Source organism: Bufo bufo, chromosome 9, assembly GCF_905171765.1.
Source record: "Bufo bufo chromosome 9, aBufBuf1.1, whole genome shotgun sequence".
Lineage (NCBI taxonomy): Eukaryota > Metazoa > Chordata > Amphibia > Anura > Bufonidae > Bufo > Bufo bufo.
Genome location: NC_053397.1, coordinates 174,060,515 through 174,080,837, shown reverse-complemented (window position 1 = coordinate 174,080,837; position 20,323 = coordinate 174,060,515). Strand labels below are relative to the sequence as shown.

The 20,323-nt window shown below is 43.4% G+C and overlaps 1 protein-coding gene across 3 annotated transcripts in view; it reads right to left on the bottom strand.

Moving 5' to 3' along the window:
* The window catches only part of LOC120978607 (inter-alpha-trypsin inhibitor heavy chain H3-like), a 110,344-nt gene extending 102,838 nt beyond the window's left edge, over positions 1–7,506 (bottom strand). For all 3 annotated transcript variants that reach the window (XM_040406852.1, XM_040406853.1, XM_040406854.1), the window contains exon 1: positions 7,381–7,506. The gene's annotated coding sequence lies outside the window, so the exon portion shown is untranslated. The remainder of the gene's footprint in view (positions 1–7,380) is intronic.
* Positions 7,507–20,323: the final 12,817 nt, after the last annotated feature.

Sequence of the window (20,323 nt, the reverse complement as noted above, 5' to 3'; positions counted from 1 at the left end):
TTGTCGTTGAGAATACTTATGTATTGCTCTTTTTTCATGGTACTGTTTACTGTGATTAGGTTCCCTGGTCCATTGGCTGACCCCCCCCCCCCCCCCCCCAAAGCATTAGGTTCCCACCACCATGTTTGACAGTGGGGATGGTGTTTTTTGGGTTGAAGGCTTCTCCTTTTTTACGCCAAATGAAGGAAACATCATTGTGACCAAACAATTAAATTTTTGTTTCATCTGACCATAACACAGAAGACCAGAAGTCTTCTTCTTTGTCCAGATGAGCTTTTGCAAAGGCCAAGCAAGCTTTTGTGTGCCTTATCTGGAGAAGTGGCGTCCTCCTTGGTCTGCATCCATGGAACCCAGCAGTGTGCAGTGTCCGTTGGATTGTCTGCCTTGAGAAATTGCCACCAGCAGAGCCCAGATTCACCAGGATGGCCTTGGTGGTTATCCTTGGATTCTTTTTCAAACTCTCTCTAACTATCCTCCTGGCCAGCACAGGTGTCACTTTTGGACCACATCCTCTGAGATTTTCCACAGTGCGGAACATCTTGTATTTTTTGCTCAAATGTAAATAAAAGCTGAGAAATGTTTTTTTTTCCACAATAATGCCTCTTGTACATCGTCTTATTATCTTTTGGGAGACACCTATGTCATTTCCCGTCAAAAAATTACTTGCTGGTTAAATAAAAGTAACTTTAAGTAAAAATTTGCCTGGGGTATGAATAATTATGGGCAGCACTGTAACTGTACATAACTGTCCTTATATACTGTATAGCAGCTTCCCCCTGCCTGCACTGCCGGTAGTGAGCAATTACCGCTCGGTCAGGCATCGCTCCCAGCGGCTGGTTCATTAGTCATCATGCCGGGAGTGCAGGAGGAAAGCAGCTCACTGACAGCGCTGGTCACACTGGTCCGTGAGCATACAGAGTGTACAAGTGCATTATATTTAATAAAAAGGGGGAATGTATATTTAATTTTAACACATAAGGCTCCTGTGCCCACCCGGCTGTGAGCGGGCAGGGCAGGCCGAGGCCCGCAGCTCCCAGCACAGCCCGTCTCGCTAGTCAGCTCAGTACTATGCTGATAGATGGAGGTCCCTTAGCAACGCTCATTTGAAAGAGAGCTGATTAGGGGCATTTCACAATCACAGAGTGTCATATATTGTAGTGGTACGCTATCATCAAATAATATCACAGAATTATATAGCTACCTATTAAAAAATAACTTTTAATTAATAATAATAAAAGAGCATCATTCCAATTATTTCTATGATATTGGTTAATATGCCAGATTTGATTACAGGCAGACCTATCCTGAACATAAAGGTGAAAGATGTTCAATTGATATAATAGAAGGCAGAGACTTAGCACTTACGTTTTGATGATGTATGTACGTGTGGAGGGTTCAATATCCTGAAGGATATCTGATGACTAACCCTTTACTTACCCCTACATGACCCTAATGCTTTCTCAAGTAGGCTGCTAGTATATAGGACAAGATGGATTGTCCTGTGGATGGTGAATTCCGATATGGAATGTCCAAAAAGAAATGTCCCGACGCGTTTCCCCAAGTACAAAGGCTTGGTTCGTCAGGGGACTTTGTTGATATTCCGTAGCCGAAGGATGGTGGCTACACGTTCTGGCGGTAACAGAGGCTGATGATACGCAACCTCTACTGCCTTCTGGCAGAGTTTAAATAGCAAGCCTTTTGGCGCCATCTGTGTAGTAACGCCCCCCATCGGTGGGTGTGTTGGTGTGCCGGTATTTTTATTGGTGCATGAGCGCTGTCCCTCACGCGGTATAGCACACCTATTAGCCGGCCTCGCTATCCTCTGTATCTCCGATGCTCTGCGTCATGTCCGGTCACATGATCGGGAGCCCTAGTCGTCACATGGTCATGATTTCCTGTCTGTGGAACGCATATGCGTGCCATTGGTTTTTCATGACACGCATAGCCTACCACTGATCCTCCTTCTTCACATAGACGCTTGGGTATCGGAATATTATTATCTTATATTAACTATAAGTAGAGACTCTGCAACTAGAAGCCAGTACAGAGAATTATATTGGAATCGTAATATTTACTCGATATTTTGGAGATTGATAACTAGTAGTGAGATGTCTTTAGACTATTTGAGCCTATTTCGGCTCCGATAGCAGCTGGATTCATAGTCATATCTATTTTATTAGTGGATCCCATGTCTATGGCACAGAGAACATAGAGGCATAACTGAAAAGAAAGGGAGAGATTGGTATAGATGAAACATGTATATGAAATTTGTTCATTCAATCCCAGGGGATGGATGGTTTTGAGTCTATAGATCCACTGGGCTTCCTTTCTTAAGATTCTGTTGTCCCAATCTCCACCCCTAGGTGATTGCCTTACCACTTCCACCACTTGGAATTTCAAAGTTTTTGCATCCCCATTATGATATTCATTTACATGACGTGCTATTGGTTTTTCTTATTTATTCCTGATATCCCCCAGATGTTCACATACTCTTCTTCTAAATTCGCGTTTAGTTTTCCCAATGTAGTTCAATGGGCAGGTGCAGGAACACATGTATACTACTCCTTGGGTGCGGCATTTAGCGAAATCATAGTTTCGATATACTTTGCCCGTGCTGGTACTAGAGAAGGAGTTGGATTTAAGTATATATGGGCAGCACACGCAGTTGTTGCCACATTTAAAAGTTCCTGGGGGTCTGTTTCCAAGCCAAGTAGGGTCACTAGGTGGTTTTTGATAATGACTATGTGTTAGTCTATCCCGTAGTGACCTACCGCGTCTATATGTGATGGTGGGGGTGGTTGGTAAGAATTCAATTATATCTGGATCAGAGAGTAGAATATCCCAGTTGTTATTTAGGATATCTCTTACCCTCCGATTTTGCTTGTCATATGTGCCAACAATTCTGGTTTTGGTATCAGTCTGACATTGGGGGACCTTTTTCACAAGTAAAGAATGCCTATCTCTTTGGTCGGCATGCTGAAAAGCCGCCCTTAATGTCTGATCGGGATAGCCTCGTTCTTGGAATCTGCCACGTAGATCTGCGGATTGTTTGTAGAAAGCGGAATGTGATGAACAATTCCTTTTCATCTGCAAATATTGGCCTCTGGGAATACCTTGTTTTAGGCTCAATGGATGGTAGCTATCCCATTGAAGCAGACTATTGGTGGAGGTCGCCTTCCTGTATGTCTCAGTATGTAATACACCCATATGTTTAGTTATACGTACATCCAGGAATGCCAAAGTGTCATGGTCAATCTCAGATGTAACTTTCAGGCCTATCTTGTTGATGTTCAAATGTTTGACAAAGTCCGAGAACTCCTCTCTGCTGCCGTGCCATAAAATGAACACGTCATCAATGTATCGGCCCCAATATAATATATTGGAGGCCCATTAACGACATGACTCATTGAATACCAGCGTGTCCTCCCACCAGCCCAGGAACAGATTAGCGTAACTGGGCGCACATGGGCTACCGATCGCTGTGCCCCTGAGCTGGTGGTAGAAACGTGTTTCGAATAGGAAGTAGTTGTGAGATAGAATAAACTCCAAAACTCTGATGACAAATTCAGAGTGACGCTGGTATTGGACACCACGTGTACTCAAAAAGTGTCTTGTCGCGGTAACCCCCCAATGGTGTGGAATGCTGGTGTATAGAGCTTCCACATCAATGGATGCCAAATGGATGGTATCCACAACCTCGACACTCTCAATTTTGAGCAATAAATCTGTGGTGTCTCTAATATGGGACGGCAGAGAGAGCACAAACGGTCTCAGGACCCTGTCAACATAGGAGCTGACACCATACGTGATGGAATTTATACCAGAAACAATCGGTCGTCCTTTTATGGGTGGGTAACCCTTGTGGATCTTGGGGAGGGCATAAAAGGTAGGGATTTGAGGATGGATTGATAACATATAACCCATTTCGTCCTTAGATATTAGTTTCTCATCGAGTGCCTGAATCAATATGGTCTCAAGTTCCATATTGAATTTGATCGTAGGATTTGTTGGTAATGTGGCATAACATGTGGTGTCATTGAGTAGACACAAACACATGTCCCGATATGTACTGTGGTCCATTATGACGACATTACCACCTTTATCAGATGATTTTAGTATAATGTTGGGATCCTTTTCCAACTTTATAAGGGCCTGCTTCTCGTTCTTACTTAGATTGCTGATTCTAGTATTTTGTACTGTCTCTAATTTGGTCAGTTGGTCAGTCACCAGTTTACAAAACAAATCTATAACTATAGTGTCCTGAGGGGGTGGGGTTCTTGTACTTTTTCGTTTAAGATCAGTGAAAGGCCCTAAACCACGAGTGGTATCGTTGTCGTCTAATAGGGAACTCAAGGTCCGTACCCCCTCTAGATCGGATCTAGTGATACCTAGTTTTTGGCACTCCTCTTCGTCGTGAGTTTTGAAGAACTTTCGCCATTTAAGTTTACGGACAAAAAGATTGATGTCTTTGATCCACTCAAAGGAATCAAAATTTGTGGCTGGAACAAAGGAGAGGCCCCTACTTAGGATACTCCTCTCCTGTTCACTTAGGATTCTGTCCGTAAGGTTAATGACTTGATTTTGGGAGAGGGTTATTTTGTCCGGGTTCCTCGTTGCGAGGGGATGAGTTCCCTGTCTCTTAACTGGTATGGGAACTGATTTCCCCCGCTCGTCATTTCTAAAAAAGTGTTTTGGGTTGCCACTGGATTTTGGGAACCAAATGGTATTGAGGATGAGGAGGAAGAGCAAGCTGCGGGTAAGTATGACTGATCCCCTGATCGTGGTTGTTGATTTTGGTAAGGGGTACGTGAATATCCCCGATTTGTTTTTCCTGGCCATTTTTTATTTCTACCTCTTCCCCTACTATTACCTCTACCCCGACCGGGTGGTGCCCCTCTCTCTGTGTCGGAAGATTCAGGGTTAGTGGAAGATATATCCGTTTGTGCAGATTCCTGGGGATATGTTTGAACAATGTTGAAGGCCCGTTTGTCACGAAATTCCCCTAAATCTCGGACAAATTGTCTATGTTTTCTATCTTTGAGGATTAGCTGGTATCTCTCAATATTTGTCCTTAGTGTGCTTTCCCGTCGCCCAAATTCAGGATCTGCTTTATGATTCAGGGCAGATTCAATCAATGTATTAAGGTGATTAGAGGCTTTTTCTAAGATCAAGCGTTCCTCCTCTAATAGAATCTGCATAAATCTGATTGATCTTGAAATTAGCTCAATCTCCCATTTTTCTATTAGTTGTGCCGATCTTGACCGTTCGGCGGGTACTACATTAACCCTAAGTCCTTTTGGTACTATTCTATTTTTTATATAATTTTCCAGTGATTGGCATTCCCACCACGATTTTAGGTGATCCCTATATGCCTCATAGAGGTCCTTAAAAATGGTTTTTAATGATGGTTTTTTTTTCGTACTATCGTCTCCCTCCTTTAATTGAACATCTTTCACCTTTATGTTCAGGATAGGTCTGCCTGTAATCAAATCTGGCATATTAACCAATATCATAGAAATAATTGGAATGATGCTCTTTTATTATTATTAATTAAAAGTTATTTTTTAATAGGTAGCTATATAATTCTGTGATATTATTAGGGGCATTTCAACCCAAGTTTTCTAGCATAAATAAACATTTTCCCTAAATAAAGTATATTACAAAAATGTTCCCTGTCACTGTCCCTTCACATTAGCAAAAAAATAAAAAATTAAACGGCATTTACACATTATCATTTCCTACGGATTGAGGCTAGACAAATTGAATATTTTATAATAAATTAAAATGAATTATGATGCATTATCATTGCAATTAATAGAAATTGTTGACGGGTTAACCGCTTGAAAGCAAATTAAATAATATCAAAAAGTTACAAAATCAGTAAAAAATGCCAGTGTTTCTTTCTATTCTAAATATATTTTTTATAAACAGATTAATTAAAGCAAATTTGGTTTACTTCTTCATTCTGTTAGATTTGCTAAGGGAAAACAGGAAATAGATGATACTTTTATACATGGGATATCCTCAACTGTTGAGGAGATTGTATTGTGGAACTGATATGATTTATTTTGTGATCATGTATGATCATCATGTACCATTACTCTCTGATGGTTTTAAGGGAATAGGTCACTGTTCAACCATGTACAATACCTTGTAGGACTAGTATGTAAGGATACATGCTAGAGAAAAAGTACTTCTACATATGCAAATGAGCAGTTAAGTGCACTGAGGGCGGGACAAAACCATTGCTCCTCCTGCTTGCTGTCAGATCATCCTCTGCTTCTTTATTTCCAGGACCAGGTGAGATGATTATTGAGGAACTTGGCCCTTTCAATCAAGCAGGAGAGAGAGGCTGGCAAGCAGCAGTAGGATCAAGGGTGCACAGAGCGGCTTGGGCCTGCCCTCAGTGCACTTAACTGCTCATTTGCATATGGATTAAAAGTACTGTTTCTCCAGAATGAAGCAAGTGAAAAGAATCATTACATTCAGCTGAGCTAGCCCTACATGGTATTGTGTCTGGTTTAGGCTACATGCACACAAACGTTGTTTGTTTCCGTGTCCGTTCCGTTTTTTTTGCGGATAGGTTGCGGACCCATTCATTTCAATGGGTCAGGCAAAAAATGCGGACAGCAAATCGTGTTCTTTCCACATGAGTATGTCCGTTCCGTAGCCCCGCAAAAAAAAATATAACATGTCCTATTCTTGTCCGTTTTAGGCATTGTTACAATGGATCCGCCCAAAAAAACGGATGGCATATGGATGTCATCCGTCTTTTTTTTTGCGGATCCGCATACGGTCGTGTGCATGTAGCCTTAACAGTGATTTTCCTGCAGCTGGTTTATAACAAAAACAAAAAGCAAATTTCAGATAAATAAATGTCAAATACATGTGAAAGTGAAAGGAACTTTTACAAAATATAGAACAAGAAATTTTTCCTTTCTGCAATGTAGTCCGGATGGAGCAGCATTCGAGAGATTTAGAAAGAAATGCTGCGCCGTCTTATATAAATAACGATGACCATGTCAATGCTTTACTGTCCAGGCGGCTGTATTATTGTTATTTTGTTGTTTTAGCAATACTGTGTGTGGTGTCAACTCCAGGGAAAACTATCTGTCAGTGACTGTGCTATGTGGATCGCCTGGCTTCTTGTTGTTGGGTTTGGAAGTTTCGGTTCTATCCTTGTCATGATGTATCCTGCTTGACATTAATGTGTGCTGTGGAGTGAGGATTATGTGCTAGACAAGCAGTTCTGAATGTAAATGCTTTGCAGAACTTCCTAAACTATTGCAGACAGAAGTGTTACCACAGAAATAGTATCTGAAGCGTAAAACATAGTAAAATAACCAATGATAATAGTAGAATATCTGTAACAATACTCACTGCGAGGGAACATGTATTAAAGATGGAGATGAGGATATCCGTCCTTCCAGTAATCCAGTCTCTTCTGTAAAGTGTCCCACCCACAGCACTCCCTGGAGTCACAAGGTCCTACTCATGTCTGTTATTGTAGGGATTGCATGTATTGGATACATTACTTTTGCATGATAAAATTCTTTCTACCTTCCCCAAATTCCTGAATTTTAAGGAGGAGTCTTTTAAAGAGGTATTAAATGATATTTTCGGAAGTGTTATCATAAAGGTAAATTAAATTAGTGCTAGTCCATTTGACAACTATCATGCAGATGTACAAGGGCTCGAGAGGGACATTTTCACAGTACCACCTCGGGCACAAAAAAGGTTTGTTTCCTCTATCTTAGGGCTCATGTACAAGAGCGTTGCCCGGCCATGCCCGTATTGCAGCCCTAATCCTGCCGTTTGTGCACTGAATCATGGATGTGGACCCATTCACTTGAATGGGTCCACAATCCGGAAGGCGCAGTGCAGAACGGAGGCACAAAACCCCACAGAAACACTACGGGGGGCTTCCGTCTGGTTTCTCTCCTTGCCTCCGCATGGCAAAAAAGTAGTGCATGCACTATTTTTTGCTGTGTGGACTGTTGGATGCGGATTGTGGACCCAATTCAAGTAAATGGGTCCTTCGTCCGCATACAGCGGCCCTATGGTCGGTGCCCGTGCATTGCAGACCGCAATTTGCGTCCACAGCACAGGCCCGGCCAGCACACATTCATCTGCATAATACCTTAAAACAAATGTTTCATCAGAAAGTGACCTATCGTTTAAATCACATTTTTAAATATTTTTTTGTTATTTTTTAAATTTTCGATGTCAATAACTATATTTAAACAAGAACCATAAAATCCTGCAGTTTTCGCACTGGCCACTAAGCCTAATAATAGGCTCCACTTCTTGGTCTGTACAGATCACTTTACTGCAGTTACCTGCTTATCTGTACACAGAGGTGATATCATTGCAGGCAGGATTAGAATGACAGATAACCCAGGATCCACCATTCACAATACTTTGTCATATCTAAGGCCTCTTTCACACTTGCGTTGTTGGGATCCGGCATGCACTTCCGTTGCCGGAGGTGCCTGCCGGATCCGTAACAACGCAAGTGTACTGAAAGCATTTGAAGACGGAGCCGTCTTCAAAATGCTTTCAGTGTTACTATGGCACCCAGGATGCTATTAAAGTCCTGGTTGCTATAGTAGGAGCGGGGAGCGGGGGAGCGGTATACTTACAGTCCGTGCGGCTCCCGGGGCGCTCCAGAATGACGTCAGAGCGCCCCATGCGCATGGATGACATGATCCATGTGATCACGTGATCCATGCGCTTGGGGCGCCCTGACGTCACTCTGGAGCGCCCGGTGAGCCGCACGGACGGTAAGTATGCTGCTCCCCCGCTCCCCGCTACACTTACCATGGCTGTCAGGACTTTAGCGTCCCGGCAGCCATGGTAACCACTCTGAAAAAGCTAAATGTCGGCTCCGGCAATGCGCCGCATTGCTGCGGTATTTTCTCCGGCCAAAAAACGTTCCGTACCGGAACTGAAGACATCCTGATGCATCCTGAACGGATTTCTCTCCATTCAGAATGCATTAGGATAATCCTGATCAGTATTCTTCCGGCATAGAGTCCTGACGACGGAACTCTATGCCGGAAGACAATAACGCAGGTGTGAAAGAGCCCTAATCTATTCTTTCCTTGTGCAATGACCTCTGCACAGGGCACAGAGCATGTCCAGAAAACTCTCCCATAGAAGTCAATGAAGTCCTCTCCCGACCATTGTGTCTGTGGACCATGGGGCTGCCGTAAAGCAATTTTCTTAATGTTTTCTAAATGCTGTTAAGAACAGCTGAGACAAGATGATCACACCCATAATCATGTTCAGAAAATAGAAAGAATAAATCTGCAATCAAAAAAATTAAAAACAAATTACAAAAAAGGACGTGTGCTGGTATCTGGTTTTAACTGGCAGATAAAAATTTTGGTGACACATTTCCTTTAAAGTCAGTGTCCACGTTTGATTTAATTCTGAAAGGGAATTTCTGAGCAGAAACCTCCTTAAATATGTGGCGGCTTCTGGCACAAAGCTGATTTTGCCATGGGGAGAGACAGGGAGGTGGGCATTTTTACTGTAAAAGGGTATGTAGTATAACATGGCGGCCAAATAATATGGTCATCCATATATTACAGGGACAGATACAAGTCCACCAGAATGGGAGCTGATCCTATGGAGTATTTCTCTGTTCTGGCTACTAAAGGATCCTAAGCAGGTGACTGTCTATAATGTCCATAGACCCTAATAATACATATAGTCAGGAGTTATCTTCATATGACAACCCCTTTGATGTGTTTTATAGCGCTTGGAACCCCTCCTGCTAATTTCTGTGATTATTTTATAAACATGCTTTTTTCTGGACAACTTATCCCAAAATCACAGACAGCGAACATTTTTTACAGACAAATTAGAAAACCATAATGAATGATAAAGATTATAAGTAATACCTGTCTATAGCTCAATATACTGATAATAACTCACTACCAGCATTTACCGTGAGCTGTAAAATGAGGATAATTACCACCAAAATAGGTAGTCGAGTAACATCAGCCTCAAAAAAATCATGGACACAAATTTTGTTTTCACGGACACAGGAAAAAAGTCACCTATTTTTATGGACTATCCAGAAATTTCTGGATGGTTGACAACCCTGCATGTGTAACGCCCCAGAGTGGCATTACCACCTTTGCGCCTCGCTACTATGTCCTATGGTTAACCTAATGTCATCCCATGTATTATTTTCCAGGTCCTATATAATATGCATATCTATTTCCATGCAACTGTTATGATTAAGTGTAATATGCCTGGTTCACCAGCAGATGGGGGCATAATTGGCAGAGCTATGTTACCTAGAATGGAATCCCTCTTTCCATTCTAGCTCTCTAAAGAGAGGGAGGAGTCTAGTTAGTCAGAGTTGGTTAGTTCAGCTTACCCCCTGCTTGGGGAAGAAAGCAGGTGCTCGTCCCTGCTGGACAAGCCTTGCCTAAGCCAGCGAGAGTACCCTAAGCTCAGCTGGACACAGAGGCCAAAGCCTGAAGCCTCTGAAGCCAGGAGGTATAAATTCCCTGGTATTAAACTGGAGACAGACTACAGAGAAAAGTTGCAGCATAAAGACAGAAGCAAAGTTATGCAGTAAGCTTGTTAGCACAGCAGAGCCAGAGAGAAACTGGTTTAGCAGAGTTGAGTTTGTTTACCTGCCAAAGTTAATGCCAAAGCCTGCTGGAAGCCAAGACAAAGTCTGTAAATTGTCTGGAGAAGAGTTTATTCAAGTAAAGCTGTTATTAGCGTCATCACAAGGTCTGGACTCAATTTATTTTATCATCCCCTTCATCAACCATCCCTAGTCTGCAGTTTTGGAGGGCCACGCCTGGGGTTCCAGCATATCCAGGTAGGAGCACTGTGACAAGTGCAACACCATTAAGAGACATTAGGCCACCCTACACTACTCTGGCATTCATACCCTGGGTAGAATCCATATCAATAAAGGGGGCCCTGTGCTCTTGTTGCTTCACTGCAACTGGCGTCACGACAGACTATGTACTTCAAGAAGCCCCCAGCGAGTGCGCACCTGTACAGTCGTGGCCAAAAGTTTTGAGAATTACATAAATATTGGAAAAGTTGCTGCTTAAGTTTTTATAATAGCAATTTGCAAATACTGCAGAATGTTATGAAGGGTGATCAGATGAATTGCATAGTCCTTCTTTGTCATGAAAATTAACTTAATCCCAAAAAAAACTTTCCACTGCATTTCATTGCTGTCATTAAAGGACCTGCTGAGATCATTTCAGTAATCATCTTGTTAACTCAGGTGAGAATGTTGACGAGCACAAGGCTGGAGATCATTATGTCAGGCTGATTGGGTTAAAATGGCAGACTTGACATGTTAAAAGGAGGGTGATGCTTGAAATCATTGTTCTTCCATTGTTAACCATGGTGACCTGCAAAGAAACGTGTGCAGACATCATTGCATTGCATAAAAATGGCTTCACAGGCAAGGATATTGTGGCTACTCAATCAACAATTTATAGGATCATCAAGAACTTCAAGGAAAGAGGTTCAATTCTTGTTAAGAAGGCTTCAGGTCGTCCAAGAAAGTCAGGATCGTCTCCTAAAGAGGATTCAGCTGCGGGATCGGAGTGCCACTAGTGCAGAGCTTGCTCAGGAATGGCAGCAGGCAGGTGTGAGCGCATCTGCACGCACAGTGAGGCGAAGACTTTTGGAAGATGGCCTGGTGTCAAGAAGAGCAGCAAAGAAGCCACTTCTCTCCAAAAAAAACATCAGGGACAGATTGATCTTTTGCAGAAAGTATGGTGAATGGACTGCTGAGGACTGGGGCAAAGTCATATTCTCCGATGAAGCCTCTTTCCGATTATTTGGGGCATGTGGAAAAAGGCTTGTCCGGAGAAGAAAAGGTGAGCGCTACCATCAGTCCTGTGTCATGCCAACAGTAAAGCATCCTGAGACCATTCATGTGTGGGATTGCTTCTCATCCAAGGGAGTGGGCTCACTCACAATTTTGCCCCAAAACACAGCCATGAATAAAGAATGGTACCAAAACACCCTCCAACAGCAACTTCTTCCAACAATCCAACAACAGTTTGGTGAAGAACAATGCATTTTCCAGCACGATGGAGCACCGTGTCATAAGGCAAAAATGATAACTAAGTGGCTCGGGGACCAAAACGTTGACATTTTGGGTCCATGGCCTGGAAACTCCCCAGATCTTAATCCCATTGAGAACTTGTGGTCAATCCTCAAGAGGCGGGTGGACAAAAAAACCCCCACTAATTCTGACAAACTCCAAGAAGTGATTATGAAAGAATGGGTTGCTATCAGTCAGGAATTGGCCCAGAAGTTGATTGAGAGCATGCCCAGTCGAATTGCAGAGGTCCGGAAAAAGAAGGGCCAACACTGCAAATACTGACTCTTTGCATAAATGTCATGTAATTGTCGATAAAAGTCTTTAAAACGTATGAAGTGCGTGTAATTATATTTCACTACATCACAGAAACAACTGAAACAAAGATCTAAAAGCAGTTTAGCAGCAAACTTTGTGAAAACGAATATTTGTGTCATTCTCAAAACTTTTGGCCACGACTGTAGATTGCACATGCAGCTAAGAGAGCTCAGACACTTACTGCACACTCCCAGCTACATAATATAGCAATTAGATTCTGACCTCCCCCTAGTGGCCACTGCTGGTAGCCAGCACGTTGTCTTTCTATCCAGGCAACACAATAATTGAAGGGATGGTCCCACAAATAATATTCAAAAAATGTATTATAGTTACTGAGTTATTCAACAAAATCTATAGCACCACCTGCTGTTTTTTTCTCTTTTTCTAATTTCTCTGTCCTGCTCACTGACATGGATGCAAGTTCCATCCTTCAACTGCCACTAGCTGCTAAAGAGAGGACATGCCCTCTGATAAAGGACATGCTCCCTAAGCTGAATGCTAAATCTAGCAGATCAATTGGAGCAATGACTAGGGAGATCTCTCCATGTGAGGCACAGGTCTGGTTCTAGCTTTGTTAGAAAAAGGATTTCATGTTCTATATGATGTCCGATTTTCATTTGTTACATTACTCGTGAGATAACCTCTTTAAATGACAGAGAATCACTTTAACCTCTTATGGACGCAGCCTAGTTGGGTATTTAAAGAGGACCTTTCACCTGGATATCCTAATTATTATCCTACCTTATAGTGTGGCCCCCACTAATGTCTTGGCACTTTTTTTTTATAAAGAAGCCCCCTGTTCGTCCGCTGTGGTCCCTGCATCTTTTAGCGCCTCATATGCTAATATACTAGGCGTGGACTTCTCTAGGCGCGGTTATCATCTTCCTGGCTGCGAGCATGTCGGGATTCGAACACCTGCTTACTAGGCTACCATCCTCTCAGGACATTCCTCCCTGAAGCCTATTATTTAACCTCAGTCTTGCCAAGCCTTGCTCATCACCCTTGATTCCCCACACCTGGTACTTCCCTCTATAAGTTCAGCCCCTTGCACTCCAGCTTGCTGATTATTGAGCTCCTGAGCCTTGATCAAGCTTCTCCTCATCTGCTGCTCTTGCTACTACTGTAAGTCCACTGCTGACCAGGAATTGACTACCGACTACTCTTCTGCTTGTCCCTACCTACTGAACTGCTACCACCATTGCCCGTCCGGATTGTCTAACCACGCTTACTGCTGCCTGCCCTGATCCACCGTCTGCCAACCGACTACGCCTCTGCCAGACTGTCACGAGGGTATCGAGAACCATGCCTGACTCCGTTATACCCGGGGTCAGGAAGTCGCAGCGGTTGGCTGCACGCTCTATTTAAGATAGGGCTGTTTTCCTTATGGTAGCTTTCTGGATTTGCTTTGCAAACCCTTTTGGCTCACTCAGGGATCCGTAGCTCCTTCTCCTCAGCTGTTCCTTGTCCAGCACTCCCAGACCTCCTTATATTCCTCTCTCACACTTCTCTGGCTGCCAGAGATAGAACTTCCTGCCTGGACATCTATTCTGACCTTCTGGAGCTGTGTTGCTGCGTTCTCTGGTAGTTGGTCCAGAACGCTACCCTCCGGATCCCTGTTGGACCTTTGTGGTCTATTGTGATCGCCCACCTGGGTGTATGTGTTTGTCTGTTTTGTCTGTCCTCTCCCTGGTGTTTCCCTCTTAGAGATGGTGGTGCGGACTAGCGATCCCACCGGCCCGTTCACTATCTAGGGCTCATTCTAGGGAAAGCCAGGGTTTAGGCACGTGATTGCCGCACGGGTGAGGAACCCGTCTAGGGATGTCAGGGCAGTCAGGTGCCAGCCTCAAGGTGAGTTAGGGGTCACCACCTTTCCCTCTCCCTTGGGCAGGGCTTTCCCTTTTTTCCTCCCTGTGCGTGACGTCGGTCATTACACAGACTTCCTGCACCTACTACCTGCCTGTGGTCCTTGCCACTGGGCTCCACTCCTACCTCCAGCCAGCTGTCCTCTAACTCAGGTGAGCCTGTATGACTGTTACAGAGCGCATCCAATCACAGGGAGAAGGAGCTCAAGTTCTAGCGGGAGAAGGAGCTGCGATTCTCGTGAGAACTTGAGCTCCTTCTCCCCGGCTAAGAGCGGGGCGCTCTGATTGGATGCGCTCGCAGCCAGGGAGAAGATAACCAGGAGAAATACAAGTCCACGCCTAGTATAACCGAGTCGTCTCATTAGCATATGAGGCGCCAAAGGATACGGGGACCACAGCGGACGAACGGGGGGTTCTTTAGAAGAAAAAAAAGTGCCAAGACATCAGTGGGGGCCGCACTATAAGGTAGTGTAGTGTCCCACTAGGTAGGCGTGGGCACTACACAAGGGTCAATTGGGTGACGTGTTACTCCTGCTCACAAGGGACAGTAATATTACATTTAACTGTGCACTTTAATGTATTTTTCTATGTGTTTTTACATGCAATGTTTCCCCTGTGTTATGCATAGCAGGCCTATTAGGGTGTAGTTAGGCATCCTAGACACTAGAGGGAGATAGGGAGCCCCTAGTATAAATGTTCAGGCCCAGACAGGGAGGAGTCAGGTCATAGTCAGGAGTCTGTGGAGACAGAAGTGAGAAGGCACCAGCCCGAGATATGCTGAGGGCCTCCTCCTGACATGCAGCTAGATAGTCCTGGCTGCTAGCTGCACTAGGAGGCTAGGATAAGTACAGCCTGCCTGGAGACCAGTAATCCAACTAACACAGATGAGATACCCCAGTAGTAGGAGAGCACCTCCTGGGAGAAACCTGCAGCCACCTTTCAAACCCAGCACTGAAGACAGCTAGGAAAAGAAGGTATTGTAACCTTAAGCAAGTGCCAATACTGGAGGAAGGATTTTTATACCAAGGATTTAAGCCAGCACGTAGGCATCCGGGCCTTGGGATCCAGCCAGCTAGAATAGCTGTGGGGATAGAGCAGCATTGTACTGCAAAGCATTAACTGTATACCCTCCAAGTATCTTGCAAGATTGAAACCTGCTGTGAAGTAAACCTGCTGTGCATTTTGTATTGTAAAGGACTGCATTATATACCACTGCAACTGATTGTAAAAAGTTGGACTGTTTCACCAAGTAAAGCAATGTTTGGTTTACCAACTGCGTACTCTATTAATCCTCCTAAGAATCGGTGTGCCACCGTTACATGCACTGGCGTCACGATCCTTAAAGGGACCTTACCTAAGGCACTCAAAACACCTACAACATCCAGGGCACCTCACATACCATCAGGCCTGGTCCCTATCTACAGAGTGTGCCCCAGAGGAACTAGTGTCTGCCTCTCCTTCCACTGTTGCATGCCTGCCCAGGGTTCTCCTCAGAAAAGTGAGTAACCCTCGATTGCCCATACCGTGACCTCACTGTCGCTATACCCTGCAGGTCTGGCGTGCTGCAGTAGGATAATAATTAGATTAAGGATATCCAGGTGAAAGGTCCTCTTTAAGGCACCAGTGCAGTGATGTAACTAGAACTGATTCTAAAAAAGATAATCTTCCTACATCCAACTTAAACGAGACCCTACTTTCACATTCCAACTTAGACTGGAAAAAATCTTGGTTTCAGCATTGGATCCCCAACTTATATCTCATGAAGAAATGAAATATATGTTTAACAATAAACCTAAGATACCTACTTTTTACATATTACCGAAGATTCATAAGGGAGTTAATCCTTTGAAAGGGCGCCCTATTGTGGCAGGAATCGACTCCCTATCTCACAGAGTGGGTATCTATATTGATAATGCTCTAAGAGAGTTCGTTGTGGCCCTTCCGTCCTATATTAGGGATACCATGGACCTGTTGAATAGGTTGGAGGGATTGGTGGTCGAGAATGATGTCTTCCTGGCGTCTATACACGTCGAGGCTTTGTATAGCAACATCCCCCATGACAAAGGGTTGATAGCAGTGCAACATTTCCTTAAGTCAAGTGACATGCATTGTATACCACACAACGAATTTGTGGTTGATATCCTCAATTTTGTCTTGAGACATTATTATTTTCTGTTTGCCCCTAAGTTCTTCCACCAGCTCAGGGGCACTGCAATGGGTAGTGCCTGTGCGCCTACCTATGCTAATTTGTTCCTGGGCTGGTGGGAGGACACTATTTTCGCCGATGATCAGTGGTGGACATCTCATATTGTTTTCTGGGGCTGCTTCATAGATAACATTTTTGTCCTATGGAGTGGCCCCAGAGAGGCCTTTCAGGAATTTATGCTGGTCCTTAATGACAATAATATAGGAATGCATTTTATACATGAACTCCATGATGACCATATATCATTTCTTGATCTTGCTATTAGGTTACAGGATGGTGTCATTCATACAGAGACTTACAGAAAACCCACTGCTACCAACAGTCTCCTTCGCTGGGAGAGTCATCATCCTACCAGCCTTAGATGTGGTATACCGAAGGGACAATACCTTCGTATCAGGAGGAACTGTTCTACCGTGAATGAATTTCACCATCAAGCTAGGGATTTACGAAATCGGTTCATAGAAAGGGGCTACCCTCAACAGGTCCTATCAGAGGTCTTTAAACATGCTTTACATAGGGATAGGTCTGAACTTTTGATCCCACGGTCAACTGGGAGAAATGAAGAACTTAACTCATCCCTGCGAATTATAGGGACCTTTGACAACAAAAGTAGAAAGGTGTGTGAGATTCTTAATAGATACTGGGATATTATTAAAATGGACCCAGATCTGAGAGATATTTTACCCGATCATCCCGCACTTTCCTACAGAAAAGGTAGATCCCTAAGAGATTGCCTTATACATAGCCAATATTCACTCCCTAAACAGCAGGGTACTTGGTTGGCTACTAAGATTTGTGGTATGCTTAGATGTAGTGGCTGCATTGCTTGTCCATATATTGATAGGACCAAGAAACCAAGAAATTTGTGATTGCGGTTACACATAAGGAATTTAATATATGGGAATTTGCCAATTGCAAAACATCAGGTGTGGTCTATTTGTGTAGCTGCATGTGTCTGCTTCAATATGTAGGGAAGACATCACAGGAATTACGTAGGAGAGTTGGGGAACACCTCAGCGATATCAGACATAAGAAAGATACCCCCATTTCACGGCACGTGCATGAAATACACAATGGCAATCCAAAGGTACACAAATTCTGTGTAATTGAAAAGGTGCGTCCATCACCTAGAGGGGGTGATATTGACAAAATTATTCTACAAAAGGAATCAGCATGGACGTTTAGACTCAAGTCTATGACCCCTTTGGGTCTCAATGAATCTATATCTTATACTTGTTTTTTGTGAGGATATATACCCTGGTTCTTCCCTTCAATACACTGCGTGCAGAATTATTAGGCAAATGAGTATTTTGACCACATCATCCTCTTTATGCATGTTGTCTTACTCCAAGCTGTATAGGCTCGAAAGCCTACTACCAATTAAGCATATTAGGTGATGTGCATCTCTGTAATGAGAAGGGGTGTGGTCTAATGACATCAACACACTATATCAGGTGTGCATAATTATTAGGCAACTTCCTTTCCTTTGGCAAAATGGGTCAAAAGAAGGACTTGACAGGCTCAGAAAAGTCAATAATAGTGAGATATCTTGCAGAGGAATGCAGCACTCTTAAAATTGCAAAGCTTCTGAAGCGTGATCATCGAACAATCAAGCGTTTCATTCAAAATAGTCAACAGGGTCGCAAGAAGCGTGTGGAAAAACCAAGGCGCAAAATAACTGCCCATGAACTGAGAAAAGTCAAGCGTGCAGCTGCCAAGATGCCATTTGCCACCAGTTTGGCCATATTTCAGAGCTGCAACATCACTGGAGTGCCCAAAAGCACAAGGTGTGCAATACTCAGAGACATGGCCAAGGTAAGAAAGGCTGAAAGACGACCACCACTGAACAAGACACACAAGCTGAAACGTCAAGACTGGGCCAAGAAATATCTCAAGACTGATTTTTCTAAGGTTTTATGGACTGATGAAATGAGAGTGAGTCTTGATGGGCCAGATGGATGGGCCCGTGGCTGGATTGGTAAAGGGCAGAGAGCTCCAGTCCGACTCAGACGCCAGCAAGGTGGAGGTGGAGTACTGGTTTGGGCTGGTATCATCAAAGATGAGCTTGTGGGGCCTTTTCGGGTTGAGGATGGAGTCAAGCTCAACTCCCAGTCCTACTGCCAGTTTCTGGAAGACACCTTCTTCAAGCAGTGGTACAGGAAGAAGTCTGCATCCTTTAAGAAAAACATGATTTTCATGCAGGACAATGCTCCATCACACGCGTCCAAGTACTCCACAGCGTGGCTGGCAAGAAAGGGTATAAAAGAAGAAAATCTAATGACATGGCCTCCTTGTTCACCTGATCTGAACCCCATTGAGAACCTGTGGTCCATCATCAAATGTGAGATTTACAAGGAGGGAAAACAGTACACCTCTCTGAACAGTGTCTGGGAGGCTGTGGTTGCTGCTGCACGCAATGTTGATGGTGAACAGATCAAAACACTGACAGAATCCATGGATGGCAGGCTTTTGAGTGTCCTTGCAAAGAAAGGTGGCTATATTGGTCCCTGATTTGTTTTTGTTTTGTTTTTGAATGTCAGAAATGTATATTTGTGAATGTTGAGATGTTATATTGGTTTCACTGGTAAAAATAAATAATTGAAATGGGTATATATTTGTTTTTTGTTAAGTTGCCTAATAATTATGCACAGTAATAGTCACCTGCACACACAGATATCCCCCTAAAATAGCTAAAACTAAAAACAAACTAAAAACTACTTCCAAAAATATTCAGCTTTGATATTAATGAGTTTTTTGGGTTCATTGAGAACATGGTTGTTGTTCAATAATAAAATTAATCCTCAAAAATACAACTTGCCTAATAATTCTGCACTCCCTGTATTTATCCATTATGTGTTCACTATATACTTTTGGTCCATTAGGATTTATTTGATCCCTTTGGATCTAACTTCCACCTTTGTTCATCTCTTTTGGTCAATGATAATCGGTTTGTTTGGTTATCATATTTATGTCTGTTCTTGATCAAAAATCTCCCAGACTTTTATATTCATTGACTTTGTTTACCCACAATTCTAGTGCCAATGATAACAATATATTTATTCATTTCTTTATTGTTATATATTTACCCCTAACAATCTTGTTATCTAGTGGACGCTGATTGCATTGTTTGGTTGCTATGGTTGCGAGGATGCTAGGTATCAGGTTTGTCCTGCAGTTACACATATTCTTTGCGGCCATCGCTCCAGGTATCGCGAGACCCGCGATCACAGGCTCTGCTGAGTCCTCACGCATGCGCCCTGTTTCCCAGGATTCTCGTGAGAACTCGGGCTTTTACCGTGACGTCATGCGTTGACGTCCAACACACGCATGCGCAGTAAGAACATCAGGATGCGGTCACATCAGGTGAGTGGGTATTTAAACTGGTGGTGGTAATATATGCGCGCCCCTGGTCATCACATTGGCCACTATCGCCACAGCCATTGTGCTCTTTGTTTTCTCCCCTGATGAATCTTTATATCGAAGCTGGGGAAACGCGTCGGGAGATATTAATCTGAATATGGGACTCTCACTGCACTTCTTGGCTATCGTTTTATAGGCATTACTCACACTGGGATATTTTAGGCAGGGATTCTAATTCTAGGGGCTACGCATAAGTGGGATAGTTCTCCTATCTTGGGGTACTGTCCTGCTTTAGGTAGGGATAGTATAGGCTGTTAGGGATAGCTATCCCATTCTTGCCTATTAGTGCATGTGAACTTTCAGCTTCCTTTATATCCAATATCACTGCTGGGTCTTTCTGATTAACCACCGCTTGGCATCTACAAAGAATCGGTGATCAAGTCTTGAATGCATCATTTTCCATGCTACTCCACCTAT